The sequence below is a fragment of the Pleurodeles waltl genome, chromosome 9 (genome assembly GCF_031143425.1).
Source record: "Pleurodeles waltl isolate 20211129_DDA chromosome 9, aPleWal1.hap1.20221129, whole genome shotgun sequence".
Classification (NCBI taxonomy): domain Eukaryota; kingdom Metazoa; phylum Chordata; class Amphibia; order Caudata; family Salamandridae; genus Pleurodeles; species Pleurodeles waltl.
The window spans coordinates 784938046-784956162 of record NC_090448.1 but is presented as its reverse complement, the minus strand read 5'-3'; the positions used below and the strand labels follow the sequence as shown (position 1 = coordinate 784956162).

Sequence of the window (18117 nt, the reverse complement as noted above, 5' to 3'; positions counted from 1 at the left end):
CCCTCATCCCAGAGGGCCCTCTCATGTCCTCAGTCCCCATTTCAAGCTACATTCCTATCTACATTACTGCTATTGAGGACAAACTGGATACTCTCCATAGAGACCTCCAGATAGTTAAAGACTTCCTCCAAAGCCTTATACTTACCACCTCGGAGCTCGAGAGCCTTTGGAACCCGAACTGTACCAACAATATTAACAGAACCCCACACTCTAATCAATACAACCCACCCACTGTGAGAAAGCCGATCGTCTCCTGGCACGAGACACCAATCATCAAGAACTCAACAATCATGCACTCCACCTTAGTCTCAACCCCACCCCAATCCCACTACTAGAACCCTGAGGGTCACTGACCATCTATCTGAGGATGATATTCACTCTCTTGTACTCCATCTCCACTAACTCAGACCAACGAACCAACCAGGTCTTCCTTAGTGAGTTCAACATTCACTGGAACATTTCAGATGACCCCATACTAAACACCTTCAAGGCCTTCCTTTTCAGACCTCATCCTGACCAAATCATGAAATGGCCCAACACATAACAGAGGCTCCAACCTTGACCTTATCATCGCCAAGGACATTGACATACAAATGGAAGCCATATCCACTTGCAACTGGTCAGATCATTATCTAATCTCCTTCCTCATCTTGGAAAATATGCTGATTACACAGGACTAACCGCTTAAATACAGACAATGGTCCAGAGACCTAAGAAATATAAATCAAACCAAACTAACTTCCATTAGCAACAACCTCCTACCTCCCCAACTAACTTGAAGAATGTCAATGATCTTATTGATCACTACTTCCAGTCAATGTCTGACATACTTGATACAGCTGATCTGAAACAACTAAAAATAATTCCCAATAGGCACTCCAAACCCTGGTTCGAATGCACCCTGAGGAAAGGTGTAAATTAAGGCTTGCTGAGAGTTCCTGGAGAATATCTCCCTCCTTAGCTCATCTCAAACACCCGAGGTTGACCAGAAGCACCTACAATAAACACATCAAAGATCCAAAGCAGTATACTTTAGGACACAACTTGATAATGCCAAAAATGGACGCAAAAAACTATTTGAACTCATCAAACAACAAGCATCTTGCAACTCTGATCCCTCTTTGGTAGATAATGGACCTTTACCAAGCGGAAACATTTCTCCTACCATTTCATGGGAAAGATTAGGAAGAACAGATCAGGGCTGCAACTTGCCTCCCAGCATCTAATAAACCTTTCCCTACCCAGCCTTCTCCCAGGGTTGCAAATTATGAGATACCACCAAACCAACTTTACTACAAAAACACACTGCTTGGAACACCTTCAAAATTCCAGACCAAGCTGACATATTCACTTCAATGATCCTTTGCCCGCAAAACTTATCAAAGAGCTGACATCCTCCATTCTCCTGCTCTGGACTATGATTGGAAATGCATCTCTCTCTCGCAGGGCCTGATTCCCGATTGTCTAAAGATAAGGTAGGTCACTTCTATCCTAAAGCATCCAAATGCTGACCAGTCTGGTCTCCATTATTTCTGTCCCATTACTAACCTCCCAACACTAGCAAAGGTCCTAGAAAAATGAGTACACCTACTCAGCAACCACATTGAACAGTATCATCTCCATGATCACTGTCAATATGGCTTCAGAAGAGGACATAGCACTGAAACAGCTCTAACTCATATTGTAGAGGTTATCTTGAGATTGCTTGATCAGAACGAACCATGCCTGCTTATACATCTTGATCTCTCCTATGCATTCGACACCGTCAAACATGACAGCTTGATTGACCTTCTTGAGTCAAATATGGGACTATCTGGGCCCTTCTTAAAATGGTTTGCCTCATTCCTAGATAACAGATCTCAAGAAATCAAGGGGAATCAAACCCTCTCAGACACTACCTAGGTCTCGATTGAAGTGCCTTAAGGATCCACGCTCTCACCCACACTATTTAGTTTTTTCATGGAACCTCTCGCTGAAATTCTAAAACACTCAAACATTCATTACCACATGTATGCGGATGACACACAGTTATATCTGAAAATCTCATCACCTGAGGACGTCTGTACTCTCAACTACACCCTGCTGAAACACATCAGTGGTTAACCTGAAACCACCTTATGCTCAGTGTACTCAAAATAGAATTCCTCTTGATCACTCCCCACAATCACTCACCCCCCATAGAAGAATGGCTTCAACAACTTACAGCTCTCAGTTGCGCCCCACTTATCGTTGGCTCTACTAAACAACTTGGTATAAAGTCGGATGAATATGCAAGATCATATCAGTGCAACCACAAGGGGAGCCAACTATCAACTAAACATTCTAAGGGAAATCCAACCTTTCTTGCCCTGGGATGACCTTCAGTTGGCAGTTCAATCCTAGCCAACTCCCGCTTAGATTACGTGAGTGCTATTCTTTTAGGTTTACCTAAAGCAAGGCTGGCGCCACTAAGGCCCACGCTGAACCCAGCGTTTAGGCTCATCACGGGATCCAGAAAATGTAATCACAGTACACCTGACCTGAAACCTCTAAATTGGCTCCCGTTTGAAGCAAGGATCCAGCTGAAGATTGCCTGCATGACACGCAAGGCCCTTCACCATGACACTCCTGTCTACCTGGCCAATAAACTGGAACTGTCTGGAGGTAGTCACTCCTTAGGAAGCACTAACTCACTATGACTGAAACTGCAGAAGCTCAACAAAAAGAAAACTTACAGTGGCTCCTTCTCTGGGCTAGCCCCAAGAAAATGGAACACACTGCTCCCCTGACTACCTCCTTCAAACCCATTGACTACCTCCTTCAAAAACGAAGTGAAAATGCTTCTGGTGAACAAATTACTTCAGTAATAACCCTGAGGAGCTCAGCTGGCCTATGTGCATGGATGTACCTTCAGAACCTGAGTCTACCTAACCGTTTTGTCACATTACATTTGTTTTAATGCTTGCTTAGTCCTTATTGCTTTCTTGCTCTATATGTATGACTGGTCTGCTATTTGTATAGCCCTCTGATACCCTTAGGGGTCATGGTTGTGCAATATAAAATTGCTCAAATAAATAAATAAATGCATATTGGACTGTATGTAGCAAACTGTTCTGGGTCTTTTCTAATATTTATTTGCCTCATTGAGGAAGATATTAAACGTCCTCCCTGGAACTTTTTATAGTATGCTTATATATACTTCCAATTCACAATATGACCATGAAGCTAGCTGTCTCTCCCAAAAACAGGGCCATATGCAAACTATTGACAATTATATACAAAGCAATTACCCACCACTACCTCTTTGACACCGTGTGATACACTGCTGCCCGGGACCTAAGATCCACCAACTGTAATCTTCTAATCACGCTAAAGCAGCTTTAGATTTCAGTTCTTTAGGCTTCTTGACCTTCTGCACTGGATCTCTCTGCCACATAGCTATTATCAAGTCCATAATAAGGGCCTAAGGGCCTAGCCCAGTAGCCGTCGGAACCAGGGCAACATATTGGTGTGAAAAAGTTCTTGCATTGACACACTCTCTCTCTTGATCTCATAAGCAATTAATATGTAATAAATGTGGTTTTCTTTGCCAATGATAGCCACATAATGGGCACATCTAATCCTCACCTAAATGGTTAATTTTGATAAAATGTGTCAACACATTATTCTTATGTATACAGATACCAAATCCTTTTTTTTCTTGTCACGTATTTTGCAGTGTGGATGAAGGCACGCCAGGTCACTTTAATGAGCACATTCTATTTCGTGGACATCGAGGATTCTTACAATCTTCGATTACCATAGTTCATTACTGTTTACACCAATCTCCATTACATTATCATCAATTGTATTGGACATATCCAAGCAGCAAAGTATTTTTAACATCTACCAGCATAATCCTCAAACGTAGGGAACCAGGGCAGAGACTAAGGTTGTTCCATAATGGTGACGATATGAATTCTCCCCGATAACTCAATGGTTGCATTATTCCATTGTCTACAGAATTGAAAAGTCAAAGTGCGTGTAACAGAATAGAAAAGTCCATGGCAACATATCTGCCACATAGTTTGAAGTAGGCATGATCTGTTGAGTTTGAATTTCCCATGGAGGAGCTACATACAATAACCACATAACAACTTAAGGTTATGTGGTGGACTTAGGTTATTAAGATAACAAGATCTCAGACTAGGAACATAGCTGTTCAGAATAGTCGACAAATGAAAGCATTAAGGCACCCTGAAAGTTTAATCTATTCCAGATAGGGAAGTTTGAAGAACGCCTAAGAGCAGATATGAAAGCTAGGTAATAACCAAAATTCTCATCCTGGGTGGTTCCTTCCAAAGGCTCTTGAGAATGGCCAAACTGCTATTATAAACCTTCCTTAATACTAATACCCCTCAAGCTACCACACATTTGATTTTCATGCACAAGTGGCAGTCACGCATTAAGCAAAGTTTCATTTTTGTTTAGTTGAAGCATTTATAGAGCCCACTTGCACCCATTTAGGATATCAGGGCACTGAAATAATATACTGAAACTGGAAAGAACTAAAGAAAAGAGATGTATCTGAGAATCAAAAAGGTCTTCGGTAGTCTTCTGAATCATTGGAAGTCTAATTCTTATCACAGAGAAAGAGGTAAGAAGTTCAGTTTTACACATGCTGAGAACTAAAATGCCCTGACCTCCTCTTCCCCATCATTTTCAAACAAAACTTTGCAAATATGCAGGAAACACTTAATTTTGAATCAGATGCAAGTTATAAATCAAAGAAGCAGTGTATTAAAAATAGGATGAAATACAGTAATCCAATCTAGAAGCTATAAATACACTGACAGTTCCTAACTTCTGAGCAAAGGCAAAAAGGTACAAGATCCATTTTAAAGTCTTAAGCTGGAAAATACATTCTAACACTATTGACCCAGTTTGGTCAGTCAGAGTCAACAAGGTGTTACATTTTACTTCAATATTCTTTACCACTTGCTTCAGAAAGGCCATGGTGACAAGTGATGATGGCCAAAAAGTTAGTTCCCAAACATAGATGGTTTGTTTGTACAAGGGATTTCAGTCTTGTCACCATTTCATTTCATGTGGTTTGCACTCTTCCATAGCCGAACGTGTGACAGGCAGCCATGAAGTTCACCTGTAACGGAGTGCAGCTCTCCAGAGAACTTAGCTATTATCTGAGTATCATCTTCAAAATATTTAAAGAATACACATACGATTGAATCACATGGGCAAGCAGAGACATATAAGGATTAAATAAAGTGGGTGACACAATAGAGCCCTTAGAAACTCCACGAGGACAAGAACTAACTGAGGAGTCATATGGGTGTAAGGAGGTTGGTTGGCAAGAAAATCAGTAAGCCGTGTCAGGGCAGTATCTTTCAATCCTATGCAGGCTAATCCTGGGACTGGCAGTGCCAAAAGTTGCCCGCAGATCCAACAAAATCTCGGCAGCTGCAATATTGGCAGCTACTGAGCAGCACAGGTCACCGAGCTAACTGTGAAATAAGCTCTGCACTGGCCCAGTCTCAATCCCATTTTGACTGGTTGAAGTAAATGTTTTACTCTCCGATAACTGCTGACATTCTGCCTTCAGTGGCTTTTGAATGATCCTCTGAACAATTGCTAGGAAGTCATCATGTAGCACAATCACTGGGAGATGGTATAACTAAATCCCGGTTAATCAGTCAGAAAAATCTAAACAAGTTCCAGGTAGCAACAACATCCTGATTTCATATATAATATGCTGTTCAGGAAGATTTGAGAAGTCACTTATGATGAAACTGCAGACATTTGTAGGAGGGAGTGGACTTCTAGGACGGCCCAACAAGTACTCAGACTGATGCATACGACATAACCTATGGTATCGGAGCCTAGGTCAAGGATGATATCACGAATACGGGGTGTGAGAAATGTAGATTATTTTCACCTCACAAAAACACCTAATGTTCATGAAATAATCACACCAGGTATGGAAGGGGGTGGTGGGGGTTTGCTTTGAGCAGAAAGTGTCACTCAACCGTGAGTGCAGTTCTTGCACGACATTTTGTGCCTCAGTTAGACTCCCGGTGATGAAGGGAAAAGAAAAAACTGGACAACTTGCGATTTTGTCCTAATGATAAAAGCTTTTCCAAGGCCTATTCCAAGGGAGAAATCAGGACAATACTGCTAAAGCGGTCTGCAGTACTTCCTTCTGTCTCCTCTCGGCCTTCCTACAACGACTATGTTTGGGATCCGATAGGCCCAGCTATATGGCTGTTCTCAACCTCTGCGGGTAACTTTACAGTCTCACCAATTAAAATCATTTTTCTGCCAATCCATGCATAGATGAATGATTGATTTAGGCTTTTCTTGGTTAAGCGGCTGTTCGTTTGCGCTTGTTTTCAATCACTTGTTATGTGGATGCTGCGGACTTGAGTTTTCTATCAAATTTGTTCATAAGAAACATCAAATATTTAGCATCAGAGTCAAAGGTCTTGGCCAAAGAGCACAATGTCACCCGTGCTATCACTCACTGCTAGGCTTTTATTGAATTAGACTCGTGTTTGCAAAAAATGACACATTCAAACCAAGGCAGTGCCAGCACAATCACAGGATAATCCATGGTTCAGCTTTATTTCTTCTGATAAGAAATATTTTCTCTAGCCACTATTTAAACCGATCCAGGCCCTTATACTAGCAGCATGTAATTAATCAAATAAATCGTGTTTCGCTAGTTTAAGATAACTTAATAAAAGACAATCCACCTCCGCAATGTATGTACCATACTTCAGAAAGTATAATGGAGAAAAACGGAACAAACCAAAAATGAAATCAAACCAAGCAAAATCGGAAGCAGTGAGTTTCAGTGCTGATTCCAGTACAGCCTATAACGTGGGCATGTGGCCAGGCGAAAAGCCTGGGGGCCTGATTGAATGCCATAGTATATTATGGTGGATATTTATGAAGTGTGTTATGCCCGGCTATAGTCGCCTCAAAGTACATAGTAAGATTGGGAAGATGGGAAAGTGAACCAGGAGAGAGGACAGGAGAGTTGAATGTATGAGACATAAAGAAGGGGCCTTGTAGATGGAGTCCAGTTGACCCCTTCAAACGGGAATGCGAGGTAGAGAATGATAGAGAAGAGCAGCTGGCTCACAGAATAGGAGAACAAAGACGGGAAAGGTAGGAGTAAAACTGGTGTGTAAGGAAGTCCTTGGCAGATAGGTAGCAATCATGGTACGCGTTTGGTACACAGCTGGAGAGACATACTAGAGAAAGTCATAGAAATCCACTGATACACTGGAGAGTGACACTTTATACCCATGTTTTCAAAGTCTGCAGAGAAAGTTCTCAGACAGTAATACCAAATGGGTTCGTTCAATCGTTGTATGACAGAACCACGCATGACTCGAAAACGCGGGGGAACCACAACCGTGTCTTAACCACGCATTCCTTTATAACTATTTTCATTGTAAAAGCATGCTTAGTAAAAGTAGATTTGGTAACTCCATGCGTGGTTGTGTGATACAACCCCCTGTTCCCCTCACCCCGCCTTAAACCCTAAAACCTACCCTGTCTTAAAAGCTGCACCACCCTGTCCTAAAAAGTATCCTGAACACCTGCCCTAAACCCTAAAACCAACCCGACACTGTCTTAAAAACTACTCCAACCCCCACCCGACCCTAAACCCTAAAAGCTACCATACCCTGTCCTAAAACCTACCCTGCCGTGTCCTAAATAACACCCTGACTCCACACTCACGCTCTAAACCCTACCCTGTCCTAAAAACGACCTCAGCCTTTCCTAAAAACTACCCTGATCCCCGTCCCCACCCTGAACCCTAAAACCTACCCAGCCTGTCCTAAAAACTTCCCTGACCCCTGCCGCAAACCTAAATGCTACAATGCCCTGTCCTAAAAACCACCCCGACCCCCTCTGTCCCTACCATAAACCCTAAAAACTACCCTGTCCTAAAAACTACCCGACCCACCATCCCTGCCCTAAACCCTAAAACCTACCCTTCCATGTCTTAAAAACTATCACACTCTAAACCCTAACAGCTACCTTGCCCATTCCTAAATCCTACCCTGCCCTGTCCTAAAAACTAACCCAATCCCCCGCCTTAACCCCTAAAACCTACCTTAGCCTGAAAACTACCCCACCCATTCCTAAAAACGACCCAATCTCCAACCCTGAACCCTAAAACCTACCTGCCCTGTCCTAAAAACTACCCCCACCCCCTCCTCGCCCTAAAGCCTAAAACCTACCCTATTCTCAAAACTCCCCAACCTGTCCTAAAAACTTCCCTGCCCCCCTGCCCCCACCCTAAATCCTAAAACCTACCCTGCCTTGTCCTAAAAACTACCCTGCCCCGCCCTAAACAATAAAAGCTACCCTTTCTTAAAAACTCCCCGAGGCCTGTCCTAAATCCTACCCCGACTCCCCACTCTCATCCTAAACCCTGAAACCTACCCCAGGGTGGAGGTTTTTTTAGGAAATGCCCTAAAAACTGCCCCACTCTGTCCTAAAAACTACCCTGGCCCCACACTCTCGCCCTAAATCCTAAAACCTATCCTGCCCTGTCACAAAAGCTACCCTGACCCCGCCCTGCCCTAAATCTTAAAACCTACCCCACCCCGTCCTAAAATCTATCCCGCTCTGTCCTAAAAACTACCTGCCCCTCCGCCCTGAACCATAAAACCTAACCCACCCTGTCCTAAAACTACCCCGACCCCCCACCCCTGAACTCAAAAACCTACCCCCCTGTCCTTAAAAATCCCCCCACCTGCCCCACCCAACTTACCTGGCCACCACGTTCCTCTTCTGGCTGTTCCTCCTGTGTGCCTGAACCACGCAAATGCATGGTGCCTTAACTATGCATTTGCGGGGTCCAGGCACATGCATGGTCCAGGGCAAGCGTGATATCGCTTGTGTGCTTATGGCCTGCGTGGCTCCGGCTGCATTGTAAAGGCTGTTTCCTGGGTTCATTTACCTGTGGGCCCACTCCTGAAGATGATGGTGGGTCATTCCTTTTACTTGGCACTAAAACTTGTATGAGGACAGAGACATCAAGGCCTCAGAAAGCCTCACCAGCCTCACCACAAGGTGTCAAAACTTGAGCTTCGTAATTCCGTAGAATTGTGTTGCCTGGACTAGGCCTTTGTCCATTCAAGATCTCAAACTGTGTTGTTTTACTTTCCGTTCAGTTGATGTCTATGTATTCTAATCCTGATGTTACGTTTAGGTGTCTTATGGACACAGGGATGATGCAGACAGGTCAACTTAATAAAAGTCACCATGTGAGGAGGGGCCTTGGAGGGGTTAGGGCTACCTGCCGAGAACTGCCTGAGAGACACTTCTGCCCCCTACCCGCACCAACTCCAAATAAAAAAAACTCAGCTACCACCTTTGTCCTGAAGTGTTCTCACACTGCTTAATGGACATTGGCTTTGTAGTGCCTCCATAGATGAGCTGGAAACCCACTCCGAGCAGGTGTTTCCAGCTCGCCGTCCCTGCCACTGTGTTATATCTGCTTTAATGGGTGACTTGTAAAGTGAGCCAATATTGTGTGGGATATTAAAAAAAAATATTAAGGCACACCCTATTCTCCTTGGCAGTAATGTGGTGAACAGGAACCCTCAATGGGTTCTCCCTATTGTAGGAAAGGTGGTCATGTATAGTGTTACTTTGGTAGATATAGTGATAGAGACCACTGTGTCAGATCCTAGGCATGCTGCATGAGGTTGCACCAGTTGTGGAGGAACACTGCAGGCTCTGGTTTGTCAGACAAACCTCTCAATGCTTCTGCTGTGATATGTTGTGAGGCACTGCAGCTTTTCAAAAGTCGGTTCCTGCATCAGCTTCTCTGTCTGTCTTTCATACAGTTTTGCACCACAACGGAATGGGGATCAATGACCAGCTGGTCTTTTATGCCACTTCTCAATCTGAAATGACCATCAGGCATGGAACTAGACTTGGAAAAGATGGGCTATAACAAACTAATGGGTGCCTGGGAAACACAATTGAACTCTCACTTGCAGATGGGGAAGCTTTTACAGTTACTATAACATCCCATAAGGTCTTCCAAAAATCTTACACCCTGATCCAATGAGCATCCAATTCTCTGTTCATGTCCAGGCTCTGTTTCAGATGAGGCCTGGTGTTTCTTGGATGTTTTATAAGGCCAGGGCCTTAGCTAAACTTCTGACCCACTCATGGAGTTACCCAGCTAAGGGGTGTATTCAAGCTACATCAATTGGAGTTCAAAGGATCCCAGCTTCCATGGATTGCTTTCTTGTTCTATTGGTAGACCCTAAGTCACCTCTCATCTCTTTGCTAGTTGGAGGAAAAGAAATCCACTGTATAGCATGGTGGCAGCAGTACCAGAGAAAATGTCCTGCCTGAAGCTGGGACACGGATAACAATCCAGCCCTTGATAGTCATGTAGTGCAGTTTTTCTGGACCGAGACTACATTTTATGTGGCCACATTTACACCCAGAAAATGATAGTGGATTAATCCTATGTGTATTGATCTTTAGGTGAAACTTTTATTACTTTGAGGTGCCTGTTCTGGATTATTACCTTGATATGTTTATGAGATGCCAGGTATCATTGTTTATGGAATTAATAACAGTAGTCTAGACTTTTTTGCTGTGCATACGTGAAGGTTTGCCATACTGGAATATATATTAATGAATTGTATGTAATTTTATGTATGCCGTAAAACAGGTTTGGCAGATTGACTGACCGAACAAGGGTTAATTAATTGCATCAGTCCTGATTCTGTTCAAAGAGGAATTATGTAAGTTACAGAAAAAGGACGCACTCGAAGGACATCAGTTAGGAAGGATCAAGGATACTGAACTGACGGTTACAAAACACAGATAGAGGATGCTACTCCCAACACTAGAAGCAGGGATGTAGCTTGCTCAGTAAGATTGGCGGGTGTGAGCTTCAGATTTACCAACAATCACGCTGGTATATCTTGTTAGCATACATAATAAGACAAGTAGGGCATATGAGCGGGGCTTAAGAGGCATTCGAAAGGGAGACAAATGCAGATTGGTCGGAGTACTAAGTGAGAAAAACATAATATTTTGTAAAATAATCAACAGTTTTTAGGGCTTTCAAAGCACAAGTGAGAGAGAGTGTGTGTGTTGTTTTGTCAGTGAGTGCATGCAAAAATCCCAGGTGAAATCCAACAGACACCTCGCCATACCCGACTGAAAGCAGCTGTACCCAACTGTTCATTATAAAATACACTTATAAGAGGGTGTAACACCCCAAACACCCCCCAGAGCTAGGCCCCTGACTAGAAGGAGTATGGAGGCAGCATAAGTAAACATACAGAAGTAGAGGTCAAAAAATGTCCCATCACAGGCCTTGGAAGTAACTGAGAAAGGGATTAGGGGAAATGTGCTTTGCATTAAGAAAGAGGAGTGTTTGTCGATCTGAAACATTCCAGAATTGATCCACCTGGAAGCTGGTGAAGAAATGCGGTTTCCATTTTAACTACATCAATTCAGCTCATTGATAACTTAAAAATATGTATCTTTCAGTACATATCGAGAAGGGAGAATGTATGGGAGGAGCCTGTGAGCAGGTCAGTAGAAGCCCATTCTAGTGCGATTCAGGCTTATAGCCAATACCAGTGGCCAAGAGTCGAAGATTTTCTTTGGCGGTGTGACTAGGCAAGACAAGGCCCAATGAGGTGTTAGAATTTAATTTCATTTCAGAATTTACGTAGCCCCCTTTCACTGCTCACCTCCTTGTATTCTTTGCTTTGTAAAACATAATTTGTGGCTTGCCCAAACTGTGCAGCCAGCGGTAGTTTGGCTCATGTTTTCTGCTCTCAGAGCCATGCCAAGGCTGTGGTTCTGGCTTGCCTAGCACTAATCTGAATATAGCCCACACAAAAATGATTGTAAACACACTCCAGTGTAGATAAGCACACTCATACTGATGACCGCATTGAAGATACGCCCTCAGACAAACAAAGGCGCGAACACAAAATTATATTGTGCGCAAACACCGACTTGGCCAACAAATAACTGATGCGACCCAAACCACACATTCACAGAACACATCATAACATAAAACATCACAGGGAATACATAATTTCTAATACAAACATCCATGCACTCTCAGAGTGACAGAGGCATGAGCACAATAACACATCAAAACAACATATATTGCCATAAATTACTCAGCAGTACAAAGGCAATCAGATACATAAACAACATTTGTACAAAGAGCTTAGGAGCAGGGACCCCCAGGAAATCTCCAAAGACAAACTCAATCGCGCAATGACGGCCACACACACAGAAAAAGCCTTTACACAAAGGCCCACAAACATAATTTAACCAGTATACCAATACATCTGAATGAAAATAATGACTGCAACGATTATTCTTGCTTTTTTGGAAAGCTGGAATATGGTTTCGCTGTCCACGTTTTGTGTGAAAATAAAAATAAATGGTTGCAACGTTAGCTATGCTTTTTGATCGCGTTTCGTTTTAACTTTGACAGAGAGAAATCTGCAAGCCTAAAAACTTAGAAATGCAATTTCACCACAAAGCTAGCTGAACGTATGACACCTAGTTACAGCAAAATCATTTTCTGCAATTTGGGACCTGAGAGAAATGAAAAACGACAATTCCGGGAATGCAGGATACAATCTCCTCAAAGTGCTCAGTCGGACTCGTCTTTTATATCTAACATGCTTTTTGTGTGCAATATTTGTTCTGCCATTTAGGTGTTAGGAGCAGAAAGAATTGCAATAGTTCCAGCAATGTTATATACCAAGCAACTGTACTGTTAGGGCAGGAAAAGTGTGATAAAACTCTCTGCTGTAGGCACCACAGCATGGAAGAACCAAGTTAGAATTCAGTATAATGCTGCCATAGCCTGGCAGAGTTTTCTCTACCTATTTTTCCTTGGTTCTGGAGTGTTCAGAATCCATGTAAGGATGTGTTTAGCTAATCACAGTTATTTTGGGCATGATGTAGTGAGAACTGTTAAGCTGCAAGTCCTGAGATTCAGTGTAAAAAGCCAAGCACAGTGTGCTAAAGAGACATTGCGTGAGTGTGGTTTCCTAATTCACAAGGTGTACTTTGAGACCCACACAAATCACAAAGAAAGGTGGGTCCGTAAAGGGCATCTTCCTCTTTCTAATTGTCACCGAATTGTATCAATGCTCTACAAAGGCAATTGCGATTGTGAGGCATTGATCAGGCAGCAGCCCTCTTGAGGTTGATGGTGTGCGTTAATCAGTGTGGGCTTTTAGGGGCATTATACTTGTTTTGCACCAAATTTGCATCATTTCTTTGACACAAATTCGGTGCAAAACTAACTCCATTTTTATACATTGCCGCTATACCCGTCTAGAGCCAAAGTTATGGAGTTAAAGTCATATTTTGAATGTGGAAACCTACCTGGCGTCAAAGAGATGCAAGGTAGGCGTTCCTGTGCAAAAATGACTCTATGGACTTAGCGCCATATTTATCCACTATGCTAAAATCACGCACGGGGGAAGGAGGGGTCAAATAATGGTGCAAAGCTTGCTTTGCACCATTATTTAATGTCTGGGTCAGGCCGAGTGTTAGGGGACCTGTGAGCCTATTTCCATGGTGGCACACCATGGAATAAGCCCACAGGTGCCATCCCCAGGCTCCAGGGACACCCCCACCGACACCAGAGGGACAGCGGAGGATGGGGGACCCCATCCCAGTTAAGTATAGGTAAGTACAGGTATTTTTTTTTAAGTGCCATTGGGATCCCTGAAATGGGCCCCCCTACATGGCACTGGGTGCAGTGGTCATACCCAGGGGACCCTGGTCCCCTGTGCTGGCCACAGGGGTGGTAGGCATGACTCCTGTCTTTTCTAAGACAGGAGTCATGTGGTATGGATGGTTTTCCAAAGGAAAATGCTGCCAGGCTGGTTAGAGTATTTTTTTTTACTCTAACCTGCCTAACGACATTTTTTGGTGCACAACCCCCTTCTTCCATACCGCCAGCCCCACCCGGCGAACGTCATTTTCTTTTTTTTTACGCTAGCCTACCCTTTGCACCGGCTTGCACCATTCCATAAATATGGTGCCCGGCTGGCGCTCAAGAATGATGCAAGCTGGTGCAAAACTGTGTTAGTGCAGTCTTGCACCAAAAAGTATAAATATGCCCCTTAGTATTGGGGAACACCCAGCGGCAGTGGGTCTGAAAGGCTTGAATAGTGGCTTTGCTCTACAACTGATTTGTACGTTTGTCACAAGATAAGACTAGGATCTGAGCACAAATCAGTTAGTGTGCAAAAACAAATACCTTTGGCAGTAGCTTTATACATTGGTTCTAACAAATGTAATGGTGAAAAATAATTCAGTTTGAAAAACTGTCATCGTGGCGTTGAGCATTTGAAGGTTCATTTTAAGTTCATCTATTTATTTGCATATTTCTTTATTTCATTTGTGTTGCTTGGTGACTTCAGATATCTTTCTTTCGACTGCAGACATTCCAGCTGAAGTCACAGGAGGGCCGCTCTAGTGGATATCGAAAAGTCACATGTTTGTTAAAAGTCTGTGAACTTATTTTTTGGAATTTTTGAGGTGAATTTATACCATAAAAGGGGTGTTGTTTTGTAAACCTCTATGAATTCATGCATGGCTATAACCACCACAAATACCCATACTAATACATACGCACTGTGACACACTAATTCAACCATTTACGCTTACACATAGATTAGTTGAGCTTTAATGCTCGTATGAGAGCAACTGTGAACAGAAGCAATTTTCACTGCAAAGGAAAACACTCGTCTGCAGCCAAAGGCTCACAATTACACTCATGCACACATACATATATTACATTGTATTATTGCATAGGCACACAAACACACTCATGCACACATAAAAGTATTACATTGTATCATTGTGCATTCATGACAACACCAAATATACCTGTTCACACCGAAATGCAGGCAGGCAGACAGAAGTAATTGCTAGGTGGAGCCTATTACTGCGCATGCTTTGTCTGTTTTGATGCGTATTGTGGCATAACATGAACCTAGAGGGGCTTTGAGCCCGCCCATTGCTTACCATTAGTTGGCTTTCCTTGTCACCCATATCTAATTGCTTATAGAAGTCCCAGCATGTCAGTCTTGTGTTACTTCCTCTCAGAGAGCATTTGCCTCTTTACCATGTGATTGAACTTGATGACAGGGAACTATTTTTTTCCTTCTGGTGTGTAACCCTCAGAGTGCGTGTGTTTTAGAGCCATCTCGTTTACTTCTCTCCCACCTGATGCTGCTGCCTGTTTCCATCCTGTGCTTCTTCCCACCCTATTGCTATTGCACTCAAGCGGGTGCACTCATGTTGCATCTGTCTCCTGTCCTCTACTGTGTTGCACTTTTGCCCTCTAGGACTCCCTGTGTTGTTTCCATGTCTTCTGACCTCCCCTAGTTGCTTCTGTGTCCCTCCACCTTCCTTGTGTTGTTTCCATGTCCCACGGAACAGTCTTTGTTGCTTCTGTGACCCCACACTCCCCTCTGATGCTTCCAACCACCCATTGCTTCACCTCCAATTGCTTATGCGTCCATTGCTTCCGCTGCACCCTCCTGAATTTTTTTTTTTAACTCTTTTGCCTGTTTTGTTTATAGTTCTGATCAAACTCTGATCGATATAAAAAAAACAATGAAAAAACATCTGCGTCTTTTTTATAGGTGCATGAATGCATGATTGCTCATGCCCAAAAATGATGGGGGCAGCTGGGAAAAAGTCTTCCTTTGATTTTACTATAGCCACGCTGCAGAACATCAAATATGTGGTTCAGCATGGGCAACAACCACTAACAAAATCAATAGATCGCGAAGGCAAGACCTATTGGCTTTGCCAATGCTCGCTATTGATTAGTTTATTAAAAAATTCATGCTGACAAAGAAAAATAGCTGTTGACCAATGAGCCAAACTCAGGTGATTTTTGGCTTTATTTCTTGTTGGTTTTGTCAGTTTCCTTTTTTGTGTATGAGTGGTATGTGGACTTTTCTTTGACTGAGCCCTGACTGTATTCGTTTGATGGTTCTTGCTGGTTCTGGCAACACTGTTATGCGTATTTCTGATTGTTTGATGCCTTCTCACACTCATCATTTTTTGGTGGACACATGGGGTTGGTTTCTCTGATTGACTCGTGAAGGCTGGTGCATCATCCTAAAAGAAGCTTTCACCCAATAAGGCCACCATTTCAAACTGTTGGCTTTGCACTTCTTTCATCAATACGTTTAATGATTATTGAGGCTAGGGGTCTTATTTATGCAATATGGAGAGGATATATTACAAGATTACATGGTTGCTGCCATTTTCAGTTAGAAGTAATCCAATGACCCACTCTATTGGAAAGTGGAGGGGTGGCAGAGGCACTGTGTGGCCTATATTTGGTGACTGCGTAGTCTGTGACCATTCTTGTGCAATGTAAGTTAGTGAGAAGGCTGGTGATTCACTTTCTGTGATACACATTTGCCATAACACATTTGTTATTAACAGAGAAGAATGTTAGATCACAGAAATGACACTGCATCGTTTGCAATGTTTGGCTGATATTGTGTATTGGTTTTACACACAAGAAGATTTCTCTTTGCGAAATAGAAAGCATTTGACCCAAAAACCTTAAAGTTCATAGTATGTTGTTAATTCCAAATAAGCATATGAAAGTTAATTCCAAATAATCATATGGGATGCAATTTCACTGACTGAGTTGTGCGAGGTACACATCTTCATACTTACATGAGCTAGCTGCATATATGGACCTGACACAATTTTGCTTGAGAGCAAAGACTTCTGCAAGAAAATATGTAGCTATAGAATTTTTCTACTGAAAATGATTTGATAGATGAAGGGTGCCTGTAAAATGTGGATTTAAAAAATGTAGTCAACTTTGTTAAAATCACAAAGCTGATATCTTAAAAAAGCCCCAAATTGACGTAATATTGTGTAACTTTAATTGCAGGTAAAAAGTGGTTTTTATGCTGCAGCACCATTTCAGGCAAATATCAAAGCTCTGTGCCAGAGATTTGACAAAAGGATAAACTAATTTTTCAATGAACGCCCACCAAAAACGTTGATAGTGCTCAAAAGCCTAGTAGGTCAGAGTGTGCCTTTAATTGTACTTCAGTGCATGCCCTGATATTGAAAAACAAGGGTTTGTTTTGGAAATAGTGTGCCCCCACGTGGACAACTAGGAGTCCATCTGAACTGAGATATGGCTGAATAACAAAGGTTGCACTAGTTTGCGAATTTGCACTGCATCAGGTGAAGATGAAGTCCTATGATGTTACCCACAAGCTACCATTTCATATTGATTCTGTAAAATAGTTGTTAGAACCCATTTAGAGGCTTCCCTGGACAAAAAGCTATCTCACAAGTTAATGGTGACAGGTTTTATTTGGTAGATAGAAAAAATATTGCTAAATCAGGGACAGAAAGGAAGTGTTAATACTGGTTAAGTGTGAGAGAAAGCATCCCACGCACTCGGGCCAGTGACCAGACCGATCTGGCAAACAGTGGCACTCAGCTGACAGATCCTTTTCTCGTTTTTTTCTCCTAAACGTTGTGCTTCCAGCAGAGTCACTTGTGTTGTGTTCCAGACTCACCATGATTAGTATTCTGAAGAGCCCTTTTCTCCAGATCCCGAGTCGTTGGCTGCTGGAGGTTTGGTAGATGACTTTTGCGGTTCTCGTAAAGAACCATCTTAAAACTGAAAGAGCGCCCTCCCTCGGCCAACAACTAGCCCTTCTTCACTCGCCTGGACTACAAAACACACATGTACTAGCAAGCTCACCAATTTCCACGAAAACCACGTGAGAGATGCAGTATAAAGGGAGAGTGTTATAAATGTGAGGTCTGGAGACTTGCCCTAGTGTAAGCACTCTTTTCCCAACTAGCCCTGATTCAGCCACAGCTCAGCTGGAGCCTGATGTTTGTAGTGCGCTGTACTCTGCATTTCCTCCGTCTTTCTATGCTGAGAATTTGTTGATGACTTTGTGTATTGTGTTACTAACTTGATTTGTGGGTGCAAAAATGTAAACGGTCCATCCAGGGAAATAAGCCTCTCTGACATGTTTATAGAAAATCTCAGAATATGCAATGGCACAATCGTCCCATGTGGGGACT

General features: G+C 42.8%; 1 protein-coding gene across 11 annotated transcripts in view; it reads left to right on the top strand.

Annotated features, from left to right (window-relative positions):
• The window catches only part of NRXN2 (neurexin 2), a 1698261-nt gene that overhangs the window by 915312 nt on the left and 764832 nt on the right, over nt 1-18117 (top strand). The gene's annotated exons all lie outside the window — the stretch shown is intronic.